We start from the raw sequence: 6,967 nt of genomic DNA on the forward strand, positions 1-6,967 counted from the left end.
GCGGCAGGCAGAGGTCCACGGGGCAACAGCTGCGAAGGCTTTGCACACCGGGTGTACTTTCTGCCCATCAGCAAATGTGAAGGTTGCATGTCTCTGTCCCAGCCTCACGGGCCAGGAACGATGAAGTGGAGGGTCAGGTCCCCCAGCTCTGGTATAGAAATAAGAGCTCTGGAAACGGAGGAGTGCTAAGGCGAAAACGCTGCTCTCCTCCCGAGGCTTGCTTAGCACAGGTACCGTTAAGTCTTACTCTGAATGGCCCAAGCCACCAATCTCAGCCCTCGGCATCCTGTGCGCCCCCACCTACCACCTGGGTCTGCGGGGCCGCTCCAGCCTGGCGCGGGTGCACCCGGGACTCCATGTGGCCAGCAGGCGGCGCTGCAGGAACGCGCGGGAGGCAGCGGCCGGGGCTTCCCTGAGGGGGGGGGGGACGGACTCCCCCTCCCCCAATCCTGCTCTCCGCAGCCTCACCGGCTGCCAAGGAGGGGCTCAGAGCCCGGATTCAGGCTGCGTCGTGGGCAGTGAACGCGGACGGAGGCCTGCACCTCTTCCCCAGGCTCTCTTCCTCCGTGCACGGCCCGTGGTTCCACTTAAGCAATTGGGTCTCCCGTGGAATCCTGTTTCCTGGAGAAGAGAGTGGAGGCTGGGACGGAGCAGGGCATGCGGCACAGCGGCGACCCACGGGACCCTGCACTGGGGGCTCTCTCCATTTCCTCCCCCATCCTTCGGTCCCCAGTCTGTCCACAAGACTGAGGGTGTGTGCAGTGTGAGGGGGTGTGAATGTCTGTGTGTGTGTGTGTGCATCTCTGTGCGCACGTGCATGTCACGTGGGTGTGTTCTCTGCATGAGCACAAGTGTGGGGAGTGTGCCTGGGCGTGTCTCATGAGTGCGTGTGTGCACCCGATGTCCGAGCCCCTGCGCTTCCTCTCTCCCTCAGCCTGAGACGTTCACACCAGTTGTCTCACAAACGTGTCTGTCAGGTGGTTCTCAGCCATCTCCCCTCCTCGTGCGGACCACCAGCATCGCACAGGGAGGTGTCCCAGCTCCTCGTGTGACTTCTCACTCTAAGACCCTTGGCGCCATCCCTGCTGACCCTGGATCTGCCCCAGAGATGGGGACCATTTTTGAAAGGGGAGCCTCGTTGAAACTTGTCAACTCCCCTCTGCTTTAGGAGCAGCGGTAACTTTGCCCACATTTGGGAGAAAGGCCAAGTCACCTCAGTTTGGAGGTCATGTGGCCAAGCTTCCTGGGGCCAGAGGGCAACGCAGCTCCAGAAGGCTCTGGGGTGCACCCCACCTGCTTATGGCCCCCAAAGGCCAGCCACATGATGCCCCTGCCCACATTTCAGGCATGCCCAGCCCAGCGCGTGGGTGCTGTTCTCTGGCTGCCTCACCCAACCTCCTCGGGCTATCCTACCACTCCTGCCACGGTGCCCACAGCACCTCACAGCCAACGCGGACATGCATTCCACAGAGGAAGCCTGGGGAGAGCTCTCTTCACATCTGAATTTTCTTTCGTGCTTTAGCAAGTGGCATAGTACATCTGCATGATGAAGGTTCTGAACCTTAAGTTATGAGCTTTGGTGCAGCGATCAAACTGCTCCCTAAGAGTCACCCAGAGCCCAGGCCTGCAGCAAGTGGTCAGCCTGGCACGGGCAGTCGTGTGTCGATGGCAAGGCCAGAGAGGCATGTGGAGAGGCTGGGTGAACAGTCCGCACCTTGGCTAAGGTTGCCACCAAAACCTAAGAGCAAAGGCCAGGAATACAACCAGCTCGCTGTTGCAGCTGTACAGCCTGGAGTCTTATGTTATCAAAGTTGTGATGCTCAAAGACCCTCTTCCAGCCGGACCAGGAACAGGGGCCTGAGCTGCAGGGACCCAGCCAAGTGGGGTCAACATTCAGGGCCACAGAGTCATCCATGACCAGTGCCTTGGCCTCTGGGTGAGTTAGAAGCTGCAAGCTGAGAGCCTGGGGAAGCATTTTACAGCTGAGATCTGTGCTGAACTTTGCCACCTAAACTTCCAAGTATTTACCATCTGGTGAAGCAGATGGCCAGACAGACAGGGCAGCCGGGGTGAGCAGGGGTGCCCTGCGAGTTGTAGGGCTGGACAGAGCTGTGGTGTTGAGGCAGGATTGCACGATGCTCACACGCCGCAGTCCATGAACCTCCACATGCACTCACCACGTAATCGGACCTGAGAATAGTGAGGCCTTTGTTAATAAGCTCAGACACATGCTCCCGCTGCAGGTTGGGGAGGGCAGGGGTAGCTTTTGGCTGAGACAAGGCACAGGAAGGGCCGTACAGGTGGGAATGGGGAGGGCTGACCAGGAGCAGATTCCAGCACCTGCAGTGCCTGACACCACCCAGCAGGAGGCAGAAGAGGAGCATGCAGTGGCTCTTCAGTCGCCAGAGAGGCCAAGGTATCCCAGCACCATCCAGACACAAGCCAACCAGGGGCCTGCGCCTCCTTGGCCAAGTCCTGTGTGTGCCCCAAAGTGCTCCCTCAACCAGGACCCTGGTACGTGGGTTTGGAGTACTTAAGAGCAATTACACCCCTAAAGATGACCTCCGTGTCTGGCAGCAGATGCCCTGCCCAGAGCTCAGGCCATTCGAGATGTTTGGATTTAGAAACCACAGTGGAAAGAAAGGGGGTCAAAAGTGAGAAACAGCCTCCACATCTTTGAGATGTGGAAGCATTAACAACCCTGGTCTGGGGAGGGCACCTCGTGGTAGGGGCTGGGCTGCCGCTTCTCCTGCTCAAACTTCAGGCTGGCCCAGGGAACCAGGGCAGGCTCTTCCCTCCCTCCGGGGGGCTTTTCCACAGGAGGGCAGGGCTGGGACCTCCTGCTTCTTCAGCCTTCACATCCTGAAGGTCAGTAGTGGGGTTTGCAAGCTTTAAGAACCTATGAAAATGTGAAAACAGAGAAATAACATTAATTGGCTCCAAAATATGAAAAAAAAACCCTGCTTTTGAGCTTCTGGGCTGCCCTCTATGGAGGGAAGAACATGTTCCCAAACAAGCCTCTTCCCCAGCCAAATTTCCCCTACTTTCCCTACCCCCAAAAGACCCCACCAGTGAGAAGGTGGAGCCCTGACTTGGGCAGGGCCACGGCCTGCCCAGCTGTGTGGGGGCCAAGCCTGGGATGACCTGGGACCTGGGACCCCACCCACCTCCAGGGCCAGGCGCCCAGGCTGAGAAGCCCAGGGAGGGGGCCCAGCTCTGTGCCAGCCCCATAGGGAGATGCGCCAACCCGGGAACCGTGGCTGCTGGCCTGGTGTACGCGTCGCCTTGGGGACCTTTTAGTCAGCTCTGAGCCTCACACCAGCACTGACTCAGACTCACGAGGTGATGATTTGCGGTGGGGTGTGTCACTGACTGGCTGGTCTTGGCGGCCCTTCCCTTCCACCCTCGACCCGGTCAGTGAGAACCTGTGGCCAGTGAGTGCCAAGTGTCCTCAGGCTCATGTTGTGAAAACGCTCACCAGATCTCAGCCCCTAAAGAGGATGAGGCCCCTGGTTCCCTCCCTGTGGCCTGTACCAGAGCTGGAGGCTTTCTCTGTGAAGACAGCGTGAGAACTAAAGGCCACCGTCACGGCCACTGGGCTCTGGGCTCGATGGCCTCACTGCCCACCCCCTGCCCCCCGCCAATGGCAAAACGCAGCACCTACTACTGATGCAGCGAGGGTTCTGAGGGCACATCCCTGTCAGCTGTCGGCTGCCCTGGGCCTCCGGTGACTGTAGAGAACGCTTTCGTGCCCATGTGACCACACAGGTCCTGTTTATCACAAGTGAACCAGAAGTCTTGTTGCATCCGGGCCCTGGAACGCGCCTCCCCACCAGGGTGAAGGCCCAGGGGGCTCACCAAGTAGACCACAGTGTACGGCCCCCAGCCGTGCTCTGTGCCCAGGAACAAGTGTCCCTGAGCCGGGCGGACCAGGGATGCGCTTTCCTGTGCATATGGGGCCCGCTCCCACGGTTGGAAAGACAGTCTAAGCGGCAAACACCAAGACAGTAGCTCCGGAGACAGAGGTTCCAGTTGTGAGAGGTGGCGAGGGCCCGGCCTGTCCTGCGCCCCGAGGAGGAGCCAAGGGCTGCAGACGCTGCCTCCACCTTCCTGTCGGCGGGATGAGCCTGGCTCCTGTGCTTCCTGTGACAGCCACGACGTCATCACATCCGCTCCGAGAGCTATTTTTAACTGATTTATGTATTTCTTGTATGAGGAAGACATCGACTTCTGTTTTCATCGCCTTACAGGAAAGTGTTGCAACCATGCTAAGCTCAGCAATATTCGTCGCCTGTCTCCGCTCCAGCGTCCTGCAAAAATTAGTAAAGTTGAAAATGTGAGGCAGGCTCAGGTGCCACTCACGTTAAAGAGGAGGAAACTCAATAGTTCGCTCCCTCTGCAGAATTCCACATGTCCACTCACATAAAGAACATGCTGTCTCTTTACTTTCCTGCTCCTGGGGTCTCTGTGGCTGCTGCCGGTCCCCCGACACCGACCACATCAGGTGGCTCCTGCTCCGGTCCTTCCCCCAAGGGGACACACAGAGCTGCCAGGGGCCGAAGGAGGCGACAGGCACCTGCAGCTCACATTCATAAGGGGAAGGTCTCCTAAGGGCACCGTGGGTGGCCAGCACATCCCATCTTCTCCAGGGAGGGGCCCATGGCTCCTGCCCCCTGATTGAGCTCCATCCTCTCGACGGCTGACCTGGTCACACTCTGGGCAGGGGTGGCCAAGGAGGGTCCTATGCAGTCCCCACAACTCCCCAGCCGCAGCTCCCACTCCTGGGCCTCTGCTTCCCTCAGGTTTCTTAACCTCTCCCCTCATACACTGACCCAGACAAACAGCTGGGCTCCCCGACAGCTGTCCTCCAGCGAGTGCCAGGCTAAGAGTGGCTGTTAAATGACAGAAGACACAGCAGGAAGAAGAGGAGCCATGCACTCAGGAGCTGTGTGCAGGGTCAGGGTACTGAGGGACAGCCCTAACGCAGCCCCAGTGGGCCCAGGCAAGGGTTGGGGCGGAAGGAAGGGGTCAGGCCAGACTGAGAGGCAGCTCGTCGGGAGGACGTCCCTCCAGTCCCCCGAGCTCAGCCCCCAGGGCCCTCAGCTGGCCTGTGCAGAAGATCCCACTTTCTGCAGACAGGTGCTACCTGCCCACCTTTCACAAGTGAAAGGCTCAGACCCTCAGACGGGCTCCAAGATACCTGAAGAGCACCGTCTCTGCCCCAGATCCAAGCTCCCTCCTTTGCAGAGGCTCAGCCTGACATCCGCTTCCAGCTTTCGGGGCGTCTCTGGGTTTGTCTAGCCTGGCTGGGCATGGCGTCCTGTGGCTGTTTCCTCCCCCGAAGCCCCAGCAGCCTGGCGGGTCATCTCTGTCCTAAGATCCCCGGGGTGTGGTGCTGGTCTCCTGAAGCCGAGTCATCTGGAGCTGTGGGGCTCACCCCTCCTCCCAGCAACACCCCCACACTCTCTTACAGAAGCAGCAGGAGGACATGAGGGTCTCAGGGCCTGGAAATCGCTTGGAGGCTGGGAGACACCCAGGGCCTGGCATAGTCTGTTAGCCACAGGGCTCGCTCCCTAGCACAATGGTGCTCATTTAATCTGCATGAGGAGAGGAAACTGAGTCTCCAGCTGGCTTAGCAATGGGCCAGCACCCAGTCATGTGGGGAAGGCCTGGACGCAGCCCAGGAAGCCCGACTCCACAGCCTGTGCTCCAAGCCCTGAGGCTATAATTTGTGTCCTCTGGGGCTCGTGGTAGCTAAGATTTGATGTGGAAAAATGGTTCCAGTCCGTCTCACCCCATGCCCCAAAATAAACTCGGATAGATTACAGGCAGAAGCATAATTACAGAAGCACTGAAGGAAAGACAGAGCGGGTGCAGGCAGGCAGGCGAGACACAAATCCAGAGCCTTAAAGCCACGGTGGACAGCGCTGGCTATGCGAAACCCGGGGGCTGCTGCGGGAACACCACCAGAAAGGCCCAGTGTCTGTCAGCACACTGGAAACCAGTGCTTGCAGGCTTAACCCGAGCACCAATACTCACGGCATGGAAAGAACCCCCACACCTCAGTGAGAATAAAACCAACAACCCCACAGAAAGCAGCAAAGGAGAAGAACAGAAAACGTGTTACAGCACCTCACTGAGCCCAACAGAACTTTCGGTCTCCCTATTAGTCACAGACGTAAGAAGTCGAAAGTATTTTCTGACCTGACCCAGCCAGTGCTGGGAGGTGACTGGATCCGCTGGGGGACGACCGCCAGTGAGACCCAGCCTTCTGGAAAAATGTGTGCGGGGACAGCAAAGCCCTGAAAACAGCCCCTTAGACACCAAGCCCCGAGCTTTCACTTTTCAGGGGAAACTGTCATGGAGAAGTCAGACCCCTAGAGTCTAACGGGCCAGGCCCCTGGAGGGGAGGCCAGGGCGTGGGCCTGGAGTCTGGGGTGCTGTCCCTCCCGACCTGCAGACCCTGTGTCCTGCTGCCCTGGCTGCATTCCGCCTCCTCCCTCCAGACTGCCCGGGGCCACCCGCCAGGCCGCTCTGTGTCTCCGTCCCCCATGTCCTGGACCTTTCTAGAAGGCTGCCCTTTCCTCGCAGCCCTGGCCAGGGCTTCTGCATCTCTGCTGGGTTCTCAGAAGGACCAGAAGAGGAAATGGAGGCCTGGAGATGTGACAGACTCGAGAGGTCACACCGCCACGCCTGCCTGGCCGCGGGGCCAGCGGACACTTGGGGGCTGGCTCAGGCCGCTGGCTCAGCCGTGCTCTGCAGGAGGTCCCCGGCCTCTCACACCCTGGTCCCAGGTGCGCCAGCCCCCCGCCACACACCCCTTCTCTGCAGGGCTTTGCGTGAGCAGTGTTGGCCCTTCTCTCTGGGATGGCAGAGTCTTGGGGAGCCACAGGCCGTGCTGTGCGCGTCAAGTCGGAATGAATTGCAGCGACTGCCTTCCGGACAGTTGCATCTCTAATTTATATGC

General features: G+C 59.3%; 1 long non-coding RNA gene across 1 annotated transcript; it reads right to left on the minus strand.

Annotated features, from left to right (window-relative positions):
- Nucleotides 1–425: 425 nt before the first annotated feature.
- On the minus strand, nucleotides 426–3,227 carry LOC150020465 (uncharacterized). The gene is made up of 4 exons (XR_016513344.1): nucleotides 3,168–3,227; nucleotides 2,720–2,899; nucleotides 2,029–2,190; nucleotides 426–621 (listed from the first exon to the last, which is right to left on the minus strand). It is a non-coding gene; the product is annotated as an uncharacterized LOC150020465 (long non-coding RNA).
- Nucleotides 3,228–6,967: the final 3,740 nt, after the last annotated feature.

Source organism: Furipterus horrens, unplaced genomic scaffold, assembly GCF_987537825.1.
Source record: "Furipterus horrens unplaced genomic scaffold, mFurHor1.1.pri manual_scaffold_1, whole genome shotgun sequence".
In the NCBI taxonomy this organism is placed as follows: domain Eukaryota; kingdom Metazoa; phylum Chordata; class Mammalia; order Chiroptera; family Furipteridae; genus Furipterus; species Furipterus horrens.